Source organism: Geotrypetes seraphini, chromosome 18, assembly GCF_902459505.1.
Source record: "Geotrypetes seraphini chromosome 18, aGeoSer1.1, whole genome shotgun sequence".
NCBI lineage: Eukaryota > Metazoa > Chordata > Amphibia > Gymnophiona > Dermophiidae > Geotrypetes > Geotrypetes seraphini.
The window spans coordinates 37,524,362-37,545,665 of NC_047101.1; the positions used below are offsets into that span (position 1 = coordinate 37,524,362).

General features: G+C 43.5%; 1 protein-coding gene across 1 annotated transcript in view; it reads left to right on the forward strand.

The window, feature by feature from the left end:
• The first annotated feature begins 7,721 nt into the window (after positions 1–7,721).
• Positions 7,722–21,304, forward strand: part of ATP10B (ATPase phospholipid transporting 10B (putative)) — a 424,301-nt gene continuing 410,718 nt past the window's right edge. Inside the window, exon 1 of the mRNA XM_033927737.1 lies at positions 7,722–7,840. The gene's annotated coding sequence lies outside the window, so the exon portion shown is untranslated. The remainder of the gene's footprint in view (positions 7,841–21,304) is intronic.

Here is a 21,304-nt window from a genome sequence, read left to right on the forward strand (position 1 = left end):
TGGAACTCCCTTCCGCTATATCTGTGCAAAAATCTCTTAAATCATTTAAATCACATTTGAAAGCCTATTATTTTAAACTGGCATTTGACCCTATTTTTAACACTTCAGTTTAGTTCTTCCTTTGCTTTCTTCTTGCATTTTTGCCCCATCATCCTGTTTTTACCTTATTTGTTCTTACCTCTTGATATTATAAACCTTTCCTGCCATTGATTGTCATTTTAGCCCCAATTCTATAAAGGGCGCCTAAGTCATGCCTAATCGATAAGTGATACTTAGGCGTCCAAAGGCCATAGACACCACTTTGTAGACGCAGCCACAATTTCATGGACGCCCATGTTTAAAACTTGCGCCTAACTCAATAGGCGTGGGCATGGAATGGGCATGGTTTGGGAAATGACTGTTTGGGCATCCTTTGATTCATTTACATAACACTGAGTGACCTAGGACATCCATATGATACCTATATTGTAGGCGAATGAAAACCAGGTCTAGATCTGAGTTCTATGGATAGAACATAGGCACTCTTTGGACATTCTTAATGCAGTCAGGTGGAGACGAGAGCGCTGCTCAATGTACTTGTTGAGTTGTTTGCAGACTAGGGTTTCGATCAACTTCGTTAGAATAGGAATGCCTTCAATTGGTCTATAATTGGATGGTAGATCGAAGGCTACACCTTGAGTTTTGGGTATTGGGGTCAAGGCTATGCAACCCATTTGAAGTGGCAGGTGATTGGTGCAGAGGATGGAGCTGAGGAGAGTAGTCAGGCATTGAATAATTGTTGCAACTGCATTTGCTAGTAATTTTGAGGGGAGAGTGTCTAGGATATAGTGTTGTGTGGAGAGGTTTTTTAGTAGAGCGGTGATATCTTCTGTTGTAAGTGTGACGAATTTATTCCAGTTGTGATTAGCTGGACGGTGTTCGTTCTTCTTTTGTTTGTGGGAAGTGTTAGGTTTGGAGACAGATGACACTTGCTTAATGTCTTCTTGAACCTTTTTTATTTTGTCCAGGAAGAAATCTGCTAAGTCTTGAGTGCTAGGTTGGATAGGGTGTCATACAGGCCTAGGGTAGGCGGTGCATATAGGGAGCACATAATTTTGAAAAAATTCTTACTGTTTAGTGATTTGTGTTTTATTTTGGCAGTGAAGTATTGTTTCTTTGTTTCAGTTATGTGGAATTTGTAGGTGTTGATTGCTGTTTTCTTTAATGATTTGTAGTGAGAAGTTTGATTCTTTTTCCATTGTCATTCTAGCCTCCTGCATGATTGCTTTTCTGCTTTTAGAACTTCTGTGTATCAGGGCTGAGATTTTGTGGTTCATGATGTGTGACAATGAAAAGGGGCAGTGGCTTCAAGCATTTGTGTTATGATATTGTTCCAGTGGTTGATCATTTTAGTAGGGTGTCCCATGGTTTTTGTAAGGTGAGTAGTGATGATGGACCAGATTCGAATGGGGTCTGTTTAGCCCTGGAGGGGATTACTCCCTTGGGGGTATAACAGAATGTGTTCCCCATATAGAGACTAATGCAGAAGGAGAGTAAGTAGTGGTCCGACCAGGGAACTGGTTTCCATCTGATGTTGAAGGTAAAGTGTTGGGGATTATAGGCTATGAAGTCTAGTGCGTAATTTTTTCTGAGCTAGGATCTGGGTGATTGAGGGCGATGTGGCAGTCTTGTATGAAGGTTTTGAAGACTTTGGTTGTGGGGTTGTCAGGCATTTCAAGCAGTATGTTTATATCTCCTAGAAGTAGCAATCTTGTGAATTGGTAGGAGATGCTGGAGATGATTTCCTGCAGTTTCTTACTGGGTAGTGACCATGGTCCTGGTGGTCTGTAGATGCTCAGTAGACCTATAGAGCTGTAAGGATTGTTTGTTTCATCCTGTAGGACACAACACCATGTACTCGAGATCTTGTGGAATGGATGAGTCCAACAGTAATACGTGAAAGGAGATTTTGTAGATCAGAGCGAGACCGCTTCCTCTTTTGGCTTGTCTTGGGGCATGAAGAGTGTTGTATCTTTCAGGACAGAGATGGGAAAGTTCTGGAGTGTCCTTCTCTTTCAGCCAGGTTTCAGTAAAAAAATGTGACGCCAATATTGTTATCAGAGATGATGTCGTTCACTATTTGCAGTTTATTGACATAGAGATATGGTATAGGAGTAGGTGTGGTCTTGGAACTCCGACTGGATTTTGGAAGAGGGAATAGATTAGATAGGTTTCTTGTGCTATCGGGTCTGATATGTTGTTTGTGGAATGGTTGGAGATAGGATTATGGTGGGAGATGGTGTGAATCTGACATGTGGGTGGTACGTATTTTTTCTGCTTAGGTTTCCTAGTTGGGATTCAATGGGTGGGATGGTGGTGTTCCCCACCTCTCTTCCTCTCTGCCCCCCCTTGCTGTGCATGTGCGCCTCTTCCTTTGTACCTCTTTAATTTTTCCTGCGCGAGCAGCATTACAAACTTGCTGCCCATGTCAGTGTCACCTCTCTCTGACGTCACTTCTGGGCCCGTGACATCAGAGAGATAGCCGACATGACATGGGCAGCAAGTTCGTGCTGTTGCTCTTGCCTGGAAAAAATGTATGGGGGAAGGGGGGGGCATGTGCGGCAGGGGGGAGGGAAGGAGTGGGGGGGTGAGAAGAAGGTGGGGAGGGACACCACCTCCCCAGGCGCCACTTACCCTCTCTACGCTACTGGGTCCTGCAACAGAAAAAGAGGAATTTCTGGTGTAAACATATTTTATCTCATCTCTTTTTCATATATCTGATAACCTACAGTTATCTGATCTTAATGATCTACCAGGTGTATATAAGGCTAAACATTTAGTAAAAAAAACTCTGGTAATTTCCTTGTTGAACGATCTTAAGAATTGTACACGGAGATGTACTGGTAACTAGTGGATCGTCTTTAAAATTGGAGTGATATGTTCAAAGCAGGATTTCCCCATTAAAATTCAAGTTTAATTTATAATTAAGTTTTTTTTTTCAAGTTTTAATTTTATTTGATGTATCGCTTATTACAAACTAAGCGATTAACAAAGTATAACAATCATCGTTAAATTATATAATATTGAACACAAAAGGGGTAAAATAACAGTAAAATAATATTTCTTTAACTAATAAGAATTTGACACACAAAACAATATTGACAGACTATGACACATATGGAATAAACATAAGGAATTAAAGTTACAAAAATATTTTCCCTAGGAAGGGAGAAAGAGAGGTCTGAATGGGGAGGGAAAAAACAGTGGGACGGGATTGAAGGTGCTCTGTTCGAAATTGGCAATGAGATGAGTTTAGAGATCAAAAGATAATTTAAAAAGAAATGTTTTTAAATTGGTTTTGAATTGGTTTAAATTTTTATTTTTCCTGATATATAAAGGAAGAGAATTCCAAGTAAGAGGAGCCACTACAGAGAAAATATCGTGGCGTTTTGTCCCTACTATTTTTAAAGAGGGAACCATTAATAATTCTTGAGAATCGGAACGTAAAGAGCGATTTGAAGAATGGGGTATTAATAAACGGTCTATGAATTGTGGGCTGCTGAATTCTGTACAATTTGCAAAGCTTTCATTAATATAACTGGTAGGCCTAATTTGTGAAAGAAATGAGACACTTTCAATTTCTGATTGTCTTTCTTCCTTTTAATCATCCTTTGCAATATCCCTACCCTTTGGACAAACTTTGATGAGAAGACCTTTAGAGGTTTCTGCCCCATTTGTACTTTCTCTCTTTCCCTTCTATCCTTTCTCAATCCTATTATGCTGTTCTACATTCCTCTGGCCAGTGTCTAAACTAAACTAAAACTTAGATTTATAGACCGGGTCATCTTCATATAATAAAGCTCGACTCTGTTTACATCAATTAGAGATAATTCCTTTAAGAGAAGGAAAAGATAGTTCTAACAAGACCCATCCTTTGTTGGGACCACACGTCTAATGGGCCTGATCTAGGCTATAAAGATTCTTTCCTCCAGCTCTCTGAACTGAATGCTTAGCATGTGTATTCACCCCCGCCCTACAGCTATCTCGTTCTTGTCCTTTAGTAGGCCGCCATTCTCCTCCTGAAATTCCCACATTTCTGTTTCCTCTCTCATGCCCATGCTTTGACCTCTTCGTCTTGCATAATTTCCCTGTCCAAGCACATGCACAGTCCCTTGTCTCCTTGCATGTTCCATTATCTCAACAAAATCTTCAGCTTCATTCTTTTAAGGCCCTGAGGCCCAGGTTCTCGAACCGGCGTCGATAACGGCGGCTGCCTTAACAGCTGCCGTCGATAACGTGTCAATCACACATCGGTGCTGGCTTCATAATTGTGCTGACATGAAAGTTAGGCGCCAAAAATGTAGGCGAGGGTTTTCCGGGCCTACATTTCTGATGCTTATCTTTGCATGAATTGCACTTATAGCTGCCTAACGCTACTTCCGGCGTTGACCTTTTCTACTTTGGTGTTTGATGTTCCTAAAGCACCTACGTAGGCATGATTCCAGCGCCAATTTTCTAGGTGCCGGTATGCGCCTCAAATCTCAGTTAAAAATGCCTTTTGGATGGCATTTTTATGGAAGTATGGGTGCCTACTGACACCTAGAAAATCGGCACCTGTTTGAGAATCCGGTCCTTAATGTCACATAAGATGGATGCAAGAAAATATTTACTAACTTAACTCTACCACCCTGTACTTAGAAAACTGAATGCACAAATGATAGATAGCACACAAAGTAATGGAGAATGGTTAGAGCAGTAGGCAGATAATCGGGTAGCCAGGTTCAATTCCGGGAAGGGGTAAAACGCGGACCTCACGGACTTGACGGACCTCGCAGATCTAAACCCATACGGCCTTAAAAATCTGAGGTCCGTGTCCGTGGCGCTTGTAGTTTCTGTCGCTGACAGACCTTGATGAGATTTTAGCGCTGACGGATCCGTCTCAGGGAGGGAAAAGTGGTAGGATCCGTCAGCGCTAAAATCTCTTTGAGGTCTGTCAGAGCCAGAGACTAGTGCTGGAGCGGCAGAGCAGAAGCCAAGAGAGCGGGGAAAAGAAGTCTCCAAACTCCAGCACGAGTCTCTGGCTCTGACAGACCTCGAAGAGATTTTTAGCGCTGACGGATCCTAACACTTTTCCCTCCCTATGCTGAGACGGATCCGTCAGCGCTGAAATCTCGTCCAGGTCTGTCAGCGACAGAAACTACCAGCGCCACCGACACGGACCGACACGGACCTGAGATTTTTAAGGCCAGTCAGGTCCGTGTTTTATCCCTTCCCTTCAATTCCCACTACAGCCCCTTATGATTTTCTGCAAACCAATCAACCCTCCACTATCTCAAGTACAAACTTAGCCTACAAACCCTCTGGAAACAAGAAAATATCTACAGTAACTCACTTTCAAGCACTACTTTAAAAAAGGCATAATCTAAATCCTTTCCTTTTCCTAAAGGAATACAAAACATGAGTCATGCTGCAGCATAATCTGCTTTTTCTTCTCTTGCAGCTCATCTTGGTAATCTTACCTCCAGTTGCTTTCCCATTTTCCTTATCCTGCACTAAGAAAGCATTCTGGCCTTTGTTTTATAGTTTATAAGCACAGGGACTGAATAATGAGAGATAGAGGGCTGAGCACCTACTGTTAGTGTGTGTTTTCAATTTTCTATGCCAGTCAGGATACTGGTCAACAAAGACACTGATTTTTTTAAATTAGATTCCATGATAATCGTGTAGAAGTCGGAGAGGTCACAAGTGGATTTGAAAGCTTTAAAACAGTTACTGTCTTCAAGGAAACCAACAGGAATAAAACTTAAGCCAAAGTAAAATACAGTCTTTTATTCTCAAGGACATCAAATAGGAGACGATTCAACATAGTTATGCTTTTTGGCTCTGTAGTTGTGGTAGGAGTCAAACATCCTTCAAGAGAATCCAGACTAAATAGAACTTCCGGCAATGATAGAAACCTCTGAAGGCTCCAGATATAATGTGCAGAATCCAAATGTCGCGTTGTAGCTGTGTTGTTTGGTTTTACTATGCATAACTGACATTTTTTCACCTGCAGCACCATTTTAGAAGTCAAAGACGTGGGAATATTGACATGCGAGGGGAAAAAAGTGCAGAGCCTGTGACATATTTTACAATACTAGGACCATATGTGTAATCGCTTTGTAAGGTCAATGTATCTCTGCCCTCCCACCAAGATGTTTAAAAAGCATGAAAAACATATTGGAGATAAACCTTGGTCAGACAAATTGATGCCCTGGTAAACATAGAAATCCAGAACATTCTGAAAACATGCATATAATGCAGAAAATGTAACGTGTCCATGCCCTGACTATATCCATGTCCATATAACAATGGGTACCTAACTTAGATCATGTGCAACTCAAAAGAGAGCATGGTCATGGGAGGGGCATGGATGGGTCAGGAGTATTCACAAAAGATGTGTGCAGTATTACAGACTAGTGGAATTACAGCTGGCATATGTCCTCATGCCCAAAACTGAATGCTGAATTCAACACTGTGACAGGCATGGTGCCCGTCATTTTTGGATAGGCCACAGGGGGGAGCTATGGGTTTCTGAGTAGGACCAGGAAAGATTAGGTTCTCTGTTCAGTTAGGGGAACTACATCTCCCATCAGGCTGGTTTCCTCTGGAGCTTTAGGAAGGCGGAAGGAAATCCTGGGTTGGAATCCCATTGGGGAAGGGGACTTCCAATAGCCTTCAGTGAATGGGAAAACCCAGAACAAGGAGTCCTGGGTAAGTCAGGCATGTTCCAGAACCTTCCCAACCAATGAATAAAAGCAGTTTGGTTAGAAGAAAAGAGGTGGGTGGACTTGCATGAAACTGCCTGAAGAAAGGAAGGAAGTCTGCTTATATTGCTGGTGAGGATGTCCTGGGAGAAAGACAGTTCTGCAAGTCCTGAGAGAGGCTGGTCAATAATTGAGATTGCATGCACACCTCTTCCCCTGTACCTCTTTAACGTTCCCAGCGCGAGCAGCAACCCCAAGCTGCTGTTCACGCCAGCGTCGGCTCTTCCTCTGATGTCACTTCCTGGACCCGCATCTACATAGTAACATAGTAACATAGTAGATGACGGCAGATAAAGACCCGAATGGTCCATCCAGTCTGCCCAATCTGATTCAATTTAAATTATTTTTTATTTTTTTTTTTTTCTTCTTAGCTATTTCTGGGCGAGAATCCAAAGCTTTACCCGGTACTGTGCTTGGGTTCCAACTGCCGAAATCTCTGTTAAGACTTACTCCAGCCCATCTACACCCTCCCAGCCATTGAAGCCCTCCCCTGCCCATCCTCCTCCAAACGGCCATCTAGGAAGTGACTTCAGAGGAAAAGCCGACGCTGGTGTGAACAGCAGCTTGGGGGTTGCTGCTCGTGCTGGGAATGTTAAGGAGATATGGGTAAAGGGAAGGGGCACAAGCTGTGACAATTCCGACCCTCCAGTCAGCCCTGACACACAGGAGAAGCAAGGATCTGTGAGACCATGCCACCAAATAAAGCAGGCCTAAAGTTTCAAAAGCTGTCTATCCTCTAGCTCAGCCTAGGCAGTCCCCTTTTAGCAAGTAGGAGGAAAATCTCACTAACCACCAGGGGAGCCAGAGAGAGAGAGAAATCCTACTGCCACCTCAGCTAGGTTTGGGTGTGGTCCTAACAGACAAAAAGAGGGCAGTTGAGGAACAGTGCTTGAGAAGAGCTCTTAAGTCATAGCTACAGGCCCAGTAAGGAGACCCCACGGAATGGGTGAATGCTGGGGATTCTCGGACTTCTGACCTGGAACCAGAAGGAGAAAGCATGGACTGTACAGAGCCTGAGCCAGTGGAGGCTATGGAAGATAATTGCTGTAAAGTGGGCAAGTAGCCATTTTGTGGCATGTTCTTTTTTTCATTTTGCTTAAGGGAAAAGAACTCCAAAACCTCAACACAGTTTTGTTTTCTGGTGGAGCTTACCAGAGCCTTGATTGGAACTTTGGGAGAAAAGGACTTCAGGGTTGCTAATAGTATTGCTGTGTTTGTTTGTTTGTTTGTTTTTTGGGGAGGGGGGTTGCCACTAGCAAAGAACTTCTACTGTTGGAGAGGTTTTGTTTTCTGCTGTTTGTGTGCATGATTACCAACACTGCTGGGATAAGAATTGCTGTGGAGGAAGTAGGCTGGGTTGATATATGCTGTATCATCCGGGTGGGATATTTTGAGGGTCTTCTCTTCCCCTAACATTGCTAGGAGAGGGGATGAGGGAAGCTACTCAGCAGCTTATGCTCTAAGGAGCCGGCACACATCTGCCTCTAGTGAAAGAGGGCAGGTACTGGAAGTGTAGCAGTAATTGTTTTGCTTCACCAAGATTGGGTTTCTTTGTATTGGATGTCAGCAAGAACCTGGTGAAGAGAACTGTATACAATTTATAATAGTCCAGGAAGAAGTTGTGAAGAATCTTTACATTTTGGTGTGTTTTATTTATTTTTTTTTTTTGCTATACCTAGTTTGCCTAATTCATGTATGATTTTCTGGTTGAGATGTGCTAGGAAGGAGGACCCTGGGGGGGGGGGGGTTTACTTTGGGATGGGTTGTGTTGAGGTGGGGTTTATGTAGGGATGGGTTTTGTTTCTTAAAATGTTGAGCTTATGTATTCTTGCTTTATGTTATGTTTGATGCTTTTGTTGAGCTCAGTAAAATATATTTGAATATAATAGTCCAGGAAACTTGCAGGGCTGTGGCCCTGGCCAGCCTCAAAACCCTGAGGGGAAGTTTACACTGTATGTGGGGGGTATATTTTGGTTTTGAGAATTGTTTGCTTGCCCTGGATGGGGTTTGCTGGGCCTAACTGGGAACAAGTCAGCCCAATGAGAACTGAACTCTTAAAAGGCTAGCTTAAGCCTGACTAAAGGACTTACAAGAAAGTTTGCTGTTTGTTTTGAGAATATTATTCTTTTGGCTGGACATAATAATAAACCACACATTTCTTTTAGAAAGTATAGAGTGGTTTGAGGGTGGTTTTAATGTCATATGACTTTGCCAGAAGGGTCATTCACCTGTTATAGTGACATGCAGTGAACAGTCTCATCACCCTGTCCGCATCCGCGCTACTCAGCAATAGACGGGAGGGTGACAGCGTGTAGCAATAGAGGGCGGGGAAAGAGCAGGTAGGGGTGGGGCGGAGAAGGGGGCGGCACCCTAAATGTCTTCAATTCTTATCCAATAAATATAGACTTCTATTTAAGAGAGAGACTTGGGTGTGCTAGTGGATCCATCCATGAAACCATCCGCACAGTGTGCAGCAGCCTCGAAGAAAGCCAACAGGATGCTGGGCATCATCAAGAGGGGCATATCAACCAGGACGCGGGAATTCATCATGCCGCTGTATCGAGCGATGGTGCGCCCACATCTGGAATACTGCGTTCAATATTGGTCGCCGCACCTCAAGAAGGACATGGCAGTTCTTGAGAGAGTCCAAAGGAGGGCAACGAAACTGGTAAGAGGGCTGGAAAACTGCCCATATGCCGAGAGGCTGGATAAACTGGGGCTCTTCTCTCTGGAAAAGAGGAGGCTCAGGGGGGATATGATAGAGACCTTCAAAATACTTAGGGGCATAGAGAGGGTGGACAGGGACAGGTTCTTCAGACTAAAAGGGACGACAGGTACGAGGGGGCACTCAGAGAAACTGAAGGGAGATAGGTTCAAATCAAATGCAAGGAAGTTTTTCTTCACCCAAAGGATCGTGGACAAATGGAATGCGCTCCCGGAGGAAGTGATCTGGCAGAGTACAGTACAGGGATTCAAACAGGGATTGGACAGATTCCTGAGGGAAAAGGGGATTGTGGGGTACTGAGGGAGGTGCTGGGGTGTTGCATAAGTATAGACAGCTCACCAGGTCGTGCAGGTGCAAGGCCAGAGGGTTAGGACATTGATGGGAAGATAGGACTTCGATGACAAACCTAGGGGGCAAGGGGGCCCCTTCTGGTGATTAAGGCAGGTCATGACCTGTTGGGCCGCCGCGGGGGCGGACTGCTGGGCGGGATGGACCTCTGGTCTGACCCGGCAGAGGCACTGCTTATGTTCTTATGTTCTTAAGAGAGGAAAACAAACATGGAGGGGTACTTTCGATAGGACATCTAAGTCTGAGTTTGGATGTTTTGGGAAAGACATCCATAAATCCAGTAGAGAAAATGTCCATTTTCAAAATGTCCATGTCAAAATGACTAGCTCTAATGAAAATGCATGAGAGAGATTTGCATATAATGGAAGTGACAGGCATGCAAATCTGCTCCATGCATATTCATTAGGGCTAGCCTGAAAATCTGATTGGCCTGGTGGTCCTCCAGGGCAGGGTTGGGAATCGCTGCTCTAGAGTGTCCTTCTGCTTTGCACTGCTCTACTCGGCTATCTGCGTGACCATCTGAAGTTGTAAAACAGATTGGAATGTACTGGGGGGGGGGGTTTCCACAGTGGTTATCTGATCAGTTTGGGCACCTTTTGGACGCTTATTCATTTTTAAAACGTATTTAGCTCCAAACATCTAAATGATGCTCTGGACGTTTTGCTAAAGGTTTGATTATCCCTGCAGAATGTCCAAGTCCTAATCCCACCCTAAACCTGCCCAAGACACACCTCTAACATGCCCCCATAAGATTTAGACGCACTGGAGAAAGATGTCCAATTGCCAGTTTATGCCATCTTTTGGATGTGTATCGTTTTTGAAAATGAGCCCCATAGGTTCCATTCCAAGCCGATAAGGACAGGCATTTCTCCTATTTTCTCTGCATTTTCTAACATAATAATTTAACACTTTCTCTCAAATTCCACACCAGCTTTCTTTTTCTTTCATTCTTCCTGTACACGCCTCTTGGGTTAACACTTTATAAAGGAAAGGGCAGATTCTATAAATGGTGCCTATCTCCGAGGTGCCATTTTGGTGTAGGGTTGCTATATTTTACTATAGTAAAATCTGGATTCCTAGACCCGCCCCCAGGTCCACCCAGTTCCACCCATCCCTGCCCCGTTACGCCCCAGTACCGCCCCTAATCCCACCCTAGCCCCGCCCTGACCCCACTGCCTGCTCTCGTCGGACAGGGGAAATCTGCGCAAGGGCAGATGCCACACGATGACATCACACGCACGTGAACCTGATGTCATCGCATGGCATCCGTGCATGTGCGGATTTCTTCCTGCCTGATACAATTTAGAGAAGGCTTTTCAAAGTGCCGGGTTTTGAAAAGCCATCCGGACCCCCGGACATGTCCTCGAAAAGGAGGACATGTCCGGGGAAATCCGAACGAATGGTATTTGGTGTGGTTGTGATTTGGTGTGATTGTCAATTAACCACTAGGTGCCGTTTCCGGAATGACGCCTACCAGCGCCTTACTTGACTTAACTGCCAGCTTGTGTCATAATGTTAGGCTTCAATATATTAGTCTATATTTTTCCTATCATTAGGATGATAAATATAATCCTTTTATAGAATAATGCTTATGTTGTCAGATTTCATTTGATAACAGTAGCAGAATTGATGAGCCAAATGTTATTATAATGTGAAATCATTGTACTGAATTATTTTATTTTCAATCTTCTCCAAAAGTTGGCATGGCCATTTCCAAAACAGAAAACCCTCAAATCTAATGAAAGATATTAAACATTGTAACTTTATGACTGATATTTCCTTATAAGTCATATTTGATCAAAAAACCTCTGAAGGCCTGTGTTTAGTATTCCGAGAGGAGTCCTCTGACAGATTTTGAACGATTCTGCCTCATTTGCCTAACTGAATTGGACGTGTATCCCATTGGCCTTGAGTGATAAATGGATAAACATGCAGATTCTCAATTTCTCTCTTTTGAGCCATCACATTTTGAGAAATTTATTTTAATAGTGTGTTTGCTGATTAATATTCAGTGTATTATAAACTGCTTTGGGTGAATCTCTTCATGAAAAAACGCTTAATAAATCCAAATAAATTAGTGTTTTAATTGAACACCAATTTGCATTTACTTGGGCATTGGTAGGTACCGTGCTGAATTCTGCGTTCAACTTCAATTAGTATTCAACTTTTTAAAAATTATATTTTCAATTAAAACACCAATTTATTTTTATTTATTAAGCGGTTTTTAGCACAGGGCTGCGCGCTAAACGCTCTGCACTGCTCTATGATTGTCAGGAGCAGCGCAGAACATTCTGTGTGCCAGCCTATGCTAAAAATCCGCTTTTGCAGTTTTCTAAAAGGGGAGGGGGGGCGGTAACCACGTTTTTCATGAAGAGGTTCACCCAAAGCAGTTTACAATACACTATAAAAAGAAATTTCTCAAAATGTGATGGATGGGAATATTGATTTGCATTCTTATGTACAGATCAAAAGAGAGAAATTGAGAATCTGCATGTTTATCCATTTATCACTCAAGGCCAATGGGATACACGTCCAATTCAGTTAGGCAAATGTGGCATAAACGTTCAAAATCTGTCAGAGGGCTCCTCTCGGAATACTAAACACAGGTTTTCAGAGGTTTTTTGATCAAATATGACTTATAAGGAAATATCAGTCATAAAGTTACAATTTTTAATATCTTTCATTAGATTTGAGGGTTTTCTGTTTTGGAAATGGCCATGCCAACTTTTGGAGAAGATTGAAAATAAAATAATTCAGTACAATGATTTCACATTATAATAACATTTGGCTCATCAATTCTGCTACTGTTATCAAATGAAATCTGACAACATAAGCATTATTCTATAAAAGGATATTTATCATCCAAATGGTTTCTCAGCATATTGCGATTAAATTCAACTTCTGATATAAAAATGTTATATATGGGTTGACGCTAGGGAGCTCAAATAAGATGGAGGGATAACATGTCAACTCCTTTCTCACAGCCATTTTTCCTTAATTATTAACTGTCCTATACCAGTAAAAGCCTTCATAACATCCAAGAGAGATGCCGCAACATAAAACAGATAAAATTGAAGTTGCTTTTGGACTAAATCTTATCACTAAGCAACCCAAACAAAACCCTCCATCGCTCTCAAATAAACAACAGACTATTAATCCTGACGACAATATGGCTTAGGTAGCCAAACAATTTAGACAAATATCTGTGCTCCTATTGGAAAATAAAGCAGACATTAAAGAAATAAAGACTGAAATCTCTCATTTTACCGCAAAGATGGTTGCAGTAGACACCAGGTTTGGGACTCTGGAACAGAAATATAAGGCATTAGACAAAATCACTGCTCAGCAATGCATGGATCTCGAGGCTATAGGCCACCTTGAATCTCTCCTGGAAGATTATAGCAATTGCACCCGGAGAAATAATCTCCGCATCACAGGATTGTATGAGAAATCTGAAGGAGATCACCTAATCCAATTTTTTGAATCTCGGATACATAAAGTTTTGAATTTATCCTTTGACAGGCTATTTGAAATAGAGCGCATTCACCATGTGCTGGTGCGGGATCCCAGCGGTGATCCAACATCCATGTAGAATAGTGTTAAATATCTTTCGATATCCACAGATAAAAGCGATCTTGGCCAAAATGAAAGAATTACACAAAATCCACTGGAGAGGTCAAGTAATTTACATGTCTCCTGATTTCACTTAAGATACGGTGGAAAAGCGACATCAATTTTTAGTACTACGGCCTAGACTGAAAGCGTCAGCGGTCTGTTATGGCTTGTTAGCACCAGCCAGGATGAAAGTTGTATATCATAAAAGAAAAGCATCTCTTAATCTGAGTGACCTGGATGAATTTCTCATAGAACAAGAAACTCTTATACATATGGATGCTAGTAATACTGCAAATTAATTTGGATGGATGGATTATGCCATTGAGTTGGCTACTGACCCCTGGCAACACACACAGTGAGGAATCCACCCTGTGATGTTAATGGCAGACTACAGGAGTGGTTTGCCATTGCTTTCTCCTGTACAGTATGTGGCTCCACTATGTTGCTGCTTCCTCAGCCTATGGCACCTGCTATTCCCAAGTGGTCTCCCATCCAAGTACTTGCTAGGCCCAACCCTGCTTAGCTTCCGATGGTGAGTGGGCCTACCCAGGGCAGCAAGGCCCTAGGCTGCAAATTAATATAGTCTGTAACAGTTTAATTATGATTTCTTATGCTGAGGCATGAAAAGCTTTAATCTATGCTGTTGAACTGACATTTTTTTTAGTACTGGTCGCCGTACCTCAAGAAGGACATGGCAGTACTTGAGAGAGTCCAGAGAAGAGCAACTAAGCTAATAAAGGGTATGGGGGACATCTCATATACTGACAGACTGAAAAAGCTGGGGCTTTTCTCGCTGGAAAAGCGACGACTTAGAGGGGACATGATAGAAACCTTCAAGATCATGAAGGGCATAGAAAAAGTGGATAGGGACAGATTTTTCAAACTAAGGGGAACCACAGGTACAAGGGGGCACTCAGAGAAATTGAGAGGGGAGAGGTTTAGAACAAACGCCAGGAAGTTCTTTTTCACTCAGAGGGTGGTGGATACATGGAACGCGCTACCGGAGGATGTGATAAGCAGGAGCACGCTACAGGGCTTCAAAGAAAGTTTGGATAGGTACCTGGAGGACAAAGGGATAGAGGGGTACAGATAAGAGTAGAGGTAAGGTTATAGGGATAGGATTAGAGGTAAATTATAAAATTAGTCAGAGACCACCGCTCAGGCAGTGGGCCTGATGGGCCGCCGCGGGAGCGGACCGCTGGGCGAGATGGACCTCTGGTCTGCCCCAGCGGAGGCAACTTCTTATGTTCTTACTATTCTGGTGTCAGTTAATATTACATTTCATCTGATGTTTTTTTTCTCAGGCTTGAGGTCATGCCAAGGGATAGGGTCACTAGGACTTGAATGAGCGGGTCAGTAGAGTGACAGTATAATTATTGTACTTTAGGGGTCAGTAGACTTAAGAGGGTGGGTAAATGGTGTGGGCAGACTTGATGGGCTATGGCCCTTATCTGCCGTCATCTTTCTATGTTTCTATGAATAAGAACATAAGAATTGCCTTACTGGGTCAGACCAATGGTCCATCGAGCCCAGTAGCCTGTTCTCACGGTGGCCAATCCAAGTCCCTAGTACTTGGCCAAAACCCAAGAAGTAGCAACATTCCAGCATCTCAAAGAATAGCAAGATTCCGGAACCCCAATGAGAGCAACAGTCCAGAACTGAGATTATGATGTCATAATGCCTCATTCCACAGTGCCTCAGAGCCATCCTCAGCAGTGATGTTACAATGGCTTGATTGTCCTATACTTGACTCATGTAAGAACATAAGTTTAGCCCTACTGGGTCAGACCAATGGTCCATCAAGACCAGTAGCCTGTTCTCATGGTGGCCAATCCAGGTCACTAGTACCTGGCCAAAACGGTTCATAGACACCTATAACGGACACGGTCAGGCAGCGAAAGGAAGGCGGGCTGTTCGGAGGACATATATAATGGGGAAACATAACCATAGTAACGAAAAATGCATTCACGTGACTTATATTGAAAACGCAAAGAGTCAAGGGAATCATACTGAAAACGTGTTAACGTTATCACGTGTGAACGTGCTGTACATGCGCGTGTCCTTCGTTCTCCAAGCACCATCTAGGGGCGCGCTGAATGCGCTGAATTGTCATTGCGCTCAGTTATCTTGCGCTAAATTGTCTCGCGCTCAGTTGTCGCTGCGCTCAATTGTCTTGCGTGGAGATATAGTTGCACGCAATTGTTTTTAGCGCAATTGTCTGTGAGCGCCATTGTCATTGTGCTGAGTTGTCTGCATGTTTTTGTCTGCACGTGATTGTCTTGCGCGCTTTTGACCTGTCACTGGCCAAAACCAAAGGGATAGAAATATTCCATGCTACCGATCCAGGGCAAGCCATGGCTTCCCCCATGTCTTTCTCAATAACAGACTAAGATTTGAACCCTCAACCTCCTGTTACTAACCCAGCACTCAACCCTTGAGCCAGCCAGGCTTTCACATATGGTTGTGGGAATGGTTCATGACTTGTTTTCCTCATCTGGGCTTCTCGCCTCTAAGGGGGTACTTATTTCTAATCATTCACTAGGGATGTGGAGTTCAGTGGCATAGTAAGGGGGGGGCTAGGGGGGCAGTCCGCCCTGGGTGCCATCTTCCTAAGGGCACAACACTCTTCCTCCTCTCCGTCTGCCCCCTCATCTCCTTGCTGTGCGTGCGTGCCTCTTAGATAGGATTAGGAATAATCTAAGGAAATACTTTTTTACAGAAATGGAATAATCTCCTGGTAGAGGTGATAGAGACAAAGACTGTGTCTGAATTCAAGAAAGCGTGGGACAAACATGTAGGATCTGTTAGGAAGAGATAGATTGGTTGACTGGATGGGCCATTGGGCCTCTTTCTGCCGTCATGTTTCTATGTTTCTATACTAGGTGCCCAGTTCTAAAATAAAACTCCACCTGTGCAGCAGAATATTGACCTCTAAATATTTACAAAAATATATATATTTTTTATAAATAAGTCATGGCCACCTAAGATGTTATCCAATCTTCTGTGTCTCTGTGAATATATCTTAGACAGATGTTGTGAATATATCTTAGACAGATGGTATAATTCCAAGATGAAACTTAACTTTGTATACAAAAGGTAATAAGAGGGAGAAGAATGATATGATGTTATGTCCTCTCCATTGTGCATGTCAGGTAGTCGAGGCCAGAACCACGCTCGACTTCAAGGGACGATGGGACAAACAGGTAGGGTCGCTCCAGAGGAATGCTTAAAAGATGGATTCCGGGAGGAGGGAGGGTTCTTGAGTGGGCAGACTTGTTGGGCCGTCGGCCCTTTTCTGCCGTCATACTCTGTTTCTATGTATATTTATGAATTGTATTTATATTTGTAATTCAAGCGTCCTGATCCTGTCTGGCAGAACTCTTATTTCAGCTACTATAGGAACTGTTTTTATTTATTTGCAATGAATAGTTGGAAATTATTTAAGGGAGTCTTCCTTTGGATGCTGATTGCTTTAGCTAGCCATTTAGAAAGGCATGGATTTATGTTATGAGAATAGCATATGTAATAAAGACATTCAGTGGAATAAATTATGCACATGAGGCAAGAAGTTTCTAGTGATAAGGAAATTCTAAGCCAAGAGCTCATGTTATGAGGCAGAAATAGAATACACACTGCTATAACATCAGAAAATATTTCTGCAGAGAAATATTGGTGACTACATGCACTAGCCTCACAATGTAGGTAGTGGAGGCAAGGTTGGATATTTAATAAGCACGGATGGGTAGAGCGACCTTGGGGTGATAGTGTCTGAGGATCTGAAGGCGACAAAACAGAGTGATAAGGCAGCGACTAGCCAGGAGGATGCTAGGCTGTGTAAAAAGAGAAGTAAGCAGCAGAAGAAGAAAGGTGTTGATGCCCCTGTACATGTCATTGGTGTGTTCAGTTTTGGAGACCGTATCTGGCGAAGGATATAAGAAAGCTTGAAGCGGCCCAGAGGAAGGTGACAAAAATGGTAAAGGGTTTGTGCCAAGAGGCATATGAGAACATAAGAACATAAGCAGTGCCTCCGCCGGGTCAGACCACAGGTCCATCCTGCCCAGCAGTCCGCTCCCGCGGCGGCCCAAACAGGTCACGGACCTGTCAGAATCATCAGAAGGGGCTCCCTTGCCACCTTGGCTTCCCATTTAAGTCCTGCCTTCCTATCGAAGCCCTAGCCCTCCGGTCTTTCACATGCACGACCTGGTTGGTTTTTACTCATTACCTGGTTAACTTTCTATACTTGTGTTACATCCCAGCTCCTCCTTCAGTATCCATGATCCCTTTATCCCTCAGGAATCCGTCCAATCCCTGTTTGAATCCCTGGACCGTACTCTGCCTGATCACTTCCTCCGGTAATGCATTCCAAGTGTCCACGACCCTCTGGGTGAAAAAAAAACTTCCTTGCGTTTGTTTTGAACCTATCTCCCTTCAGTTTCTCAGAATGCCCCCTCGTATTAGCTGTCCCCTTCAGTCTGAAGAATCTGTCCCTATCCACCCTCTCTATGCCCCTCATGATCTTGAAGGTTTCTATCATATCTCCCCTGAGCCTCTTTTTCTCCAGAGAGAAGAGCCCCAGCCTATCCAGCCTCTCGGCGTATGGGCAGTGTTCCAGCCCTCTTACCATTCTCGTTGCTCTCCTTTGGACTCTTTCAAGTACCGCCATGTCCTTCTTGAGGTGCAGCGACCAATACTGAACGCAGTATTCCAGATGTGGGCGCACCATCGCTCGATACAGTGGCATGATGACTTCCTGTGTTCTGGTTGTTATGCCCTTCTTTATGATGCCCAGCATCCTGTTGGCTTTTTTCGAGGCTGCCGCACACTGTGCAGATGGCTTCAGTGATGCATCCACCAGCACACCCAAGTCTCTCTCGAGTCTGCTGTCTCCCAACAATACCCCCCCCAATTTGTAGCTGAACAACGGGTTCTTTTTCCCTATATGCATGACCTTGCATTTGTCCACGTTGAAGCGCATTTGCCATTTGTTTGCCCAGTCTTCCAGCTTGTCCAGGTCCCTTTGCAGGTCCTCACACTCCTCCCTGGTCCTAACTCTGCCGCACAGTTTGGTATCGTCTGCGAATTTTATAACCTCACACTTTACCTCCCTTTCCAGGTCATTGATGAATATATTAAAGAGTAACGGCCCCAGCACCGATCCCTGTGGCACACCGCTCGTGACTCCCCGCCAGTCAGAATATTGACCCTTTACTCCGACCCTCTGCAGTCTACCTGACAACCAGTGCTTGATCCATCTGTGCACATCCCCTCCCACCCCGTGGCTCCACAGCTTCTTAAGTAGCCTTTCATGTGGCACCTTGTCGAAAGCCTTTTGAAAATCGAGATAAATGATGTCTATGGGCTCCCCATTGTCCACCCGACTGCTTATTCCCTCAAAGAAGTACAGAAGGTTCGTTAGGCATGATCTTCCCTTGCAGAATCCGTGCTGGCTTGTTCTCAGTAGGCCATTCCTCTCGATGTGCTCGCAAATGCCGTCCTTGATCATAGCTTCCACCATCTTTCCCTATAATTGAAGTCAGGCTCACCGGCCTGTAGTTCCCGGGGTCACCCCTCGATCCCTTTTTGAAGATAGGTGTGACATTTGCCACTTTCCAGTCCTCTGGTACCTCACCAGTTTTCAAGGATAGGTTGCAAACATGTTGGATTGTGCCCGCTATTTCCTGTCTTAGTTCCTTCAGAACCCTTGGGTGGATCCCGTCCGGGCCCGGTGATTTGCCACATTTTAATCTGTCTATCTGTTTGAGGACATCCTCCTTACTTACCTCTATGTGCTCTAATTTTTCAGCCTGTTCCCCACTCATGAGCTCCTCTGAGTCCGGTATATTAGTTGTGTCTTCGCTCGTGAAAACCGACGAGAAGAACGTGTTCAACCTCTCAGCTACCTCTTTATCCTCCTTAATCACTCCCTTCCTGTCCCCATCGTCCAACGGCCCCACCTCCTCTCTCGCTGGTCGCTTTCCCTTAACGTAACTGAAGAATGCCTTGAAGTTTTTCGTCTCCCTGGCCAGCCCCTCTTCGTATTTCCCCTTTGCTGGAAGATCTGGATCGGTAGCATGGAATGTGCTACTATTCGGGATTTGGCCAGGTACTTGTGACCTGGATTGACCACCGTGAGAACGGGCTACTGGGCTTGATGGACCTTTGGTCTGACCCAGTAAAGCTGTTCTTATTCTGGAGGAGAGGAGGGGCAGGGGAGATATGATACAGATAGATAAATACTTGAAAAGCATTAATATGCAACCAAATCTTTTCCAGAAAAGGGAAAATGGTAAAACTGGAGGCCATAAATTGAGGTTGCTGGGAGATAGATGTAGGAGTAATGTTAGTAAATTCTTTTTCACAGAGAGGGTGGTGAATACCTGGAATGTCCTTCCGAGGGAGTTGTGGAAACGGAATTCAAAAATGAACACAGAGGATCTCTAATTAGAAATTAAATGGTATAAAGTGAAGAACTAAGGCCGATACTGGGCAGACTTGCACACTCTGTGACCCTTGTATGGCAATTCGGTGTAGGATGGACTAGGGAGTGCATCGATGGGAACTCCATCAACTTGGAACATGAGGAAGTTGCTGGGCAGAGTTTATGGTATATATATCCCCTAACGATGAGATGGTGGGATAGGCTAGATTAAGCTTCGATGGCAACTCCAGTAGTTGGAACCGAAGGAAGGTACCGGGTCTACGGCCCAGAAATTTCAAAGAAAAAGACAATTTAATTAAACCATAAATTTATAATATGTGCAACTAATGGTCAGACTGGATGGACAGTTCAGGTCTTTATCTGCTGACATTTACTATGTAAAAGTGCTAATGCCATTAGTACACATCATTATTAAAATTAGACCTCTGAAAATTAGGCCCGAGGTATACAAGACTCATTAATTCATACTAGAGTGATAATGTAATTGTGCTTTTTAAGTAAATGTAGCTCAAAATGTGAAATACCTGGCTGGACTCAAGGATCCTTAAGTGCTGGAAAGCAAAATCTAGAGTTTAAATAATGAAGAAAAAAATGCACAGAGTAGATGGGCTTTGCAGTCTCTGTCTACCATGATATGTTACGTTTCTCTGTTTGTGTTTAAATAGTGTACGTTGGTGATATTTATGTATCTAACACCTCACACTAATACTGTAAGCAGTAAAATATTATTTTTCTTTGTGTTTTCAACGAAACCTTCTAAGCTGCAGCAAAGGTGACAGAAAATGTACTGCAAAAGAGTAATGACTGCCAATTTTGACAGGGCATCAATCATTCTGTTTTCAAAACACCATTTGGTACATTTGGTGCCAACTTTGACATGCCAGAACATCTGCTCATTCCACTCCTATTATTCAGTGGCTCTAAAAATTGAGTTTGAACACGGTTTGCACACTACTTGCATGAGCTCTTATTCATTTGCTGATCTAATTATTAGGTGTCATGCATAACATATGGCTTGAAATTTGTCCTTTGTTTTTCTACAGACTCTAAATCAGGGGTGTCAAACTCAATCACACAAAGGGCCGAAATCTGAAAAAAACACTAAGTCGCGGGCCACATTTTTATTAAGATACTTGGGGATCCTTTTATTAAGGTACGCTAACCGATTTAGGATCCCTTAGTCTTAGTAGAAGTCTAGGGTTACAACCTCTCCAACCCTACGCCAGTTCTGTGATGTAAACAAAATAAATAAAAGAGACTTTTCTTCTCTCCTTTAGGTTCTAGTTCACAGCTGCTTCAAATACTTGAAGGGTATTAACGTAGAACAAAATCTTTTCCAGAGAAAGGAAAATGGTAAAACCAGAGGACATAATTTGAGGTTGAGGGGTGGTA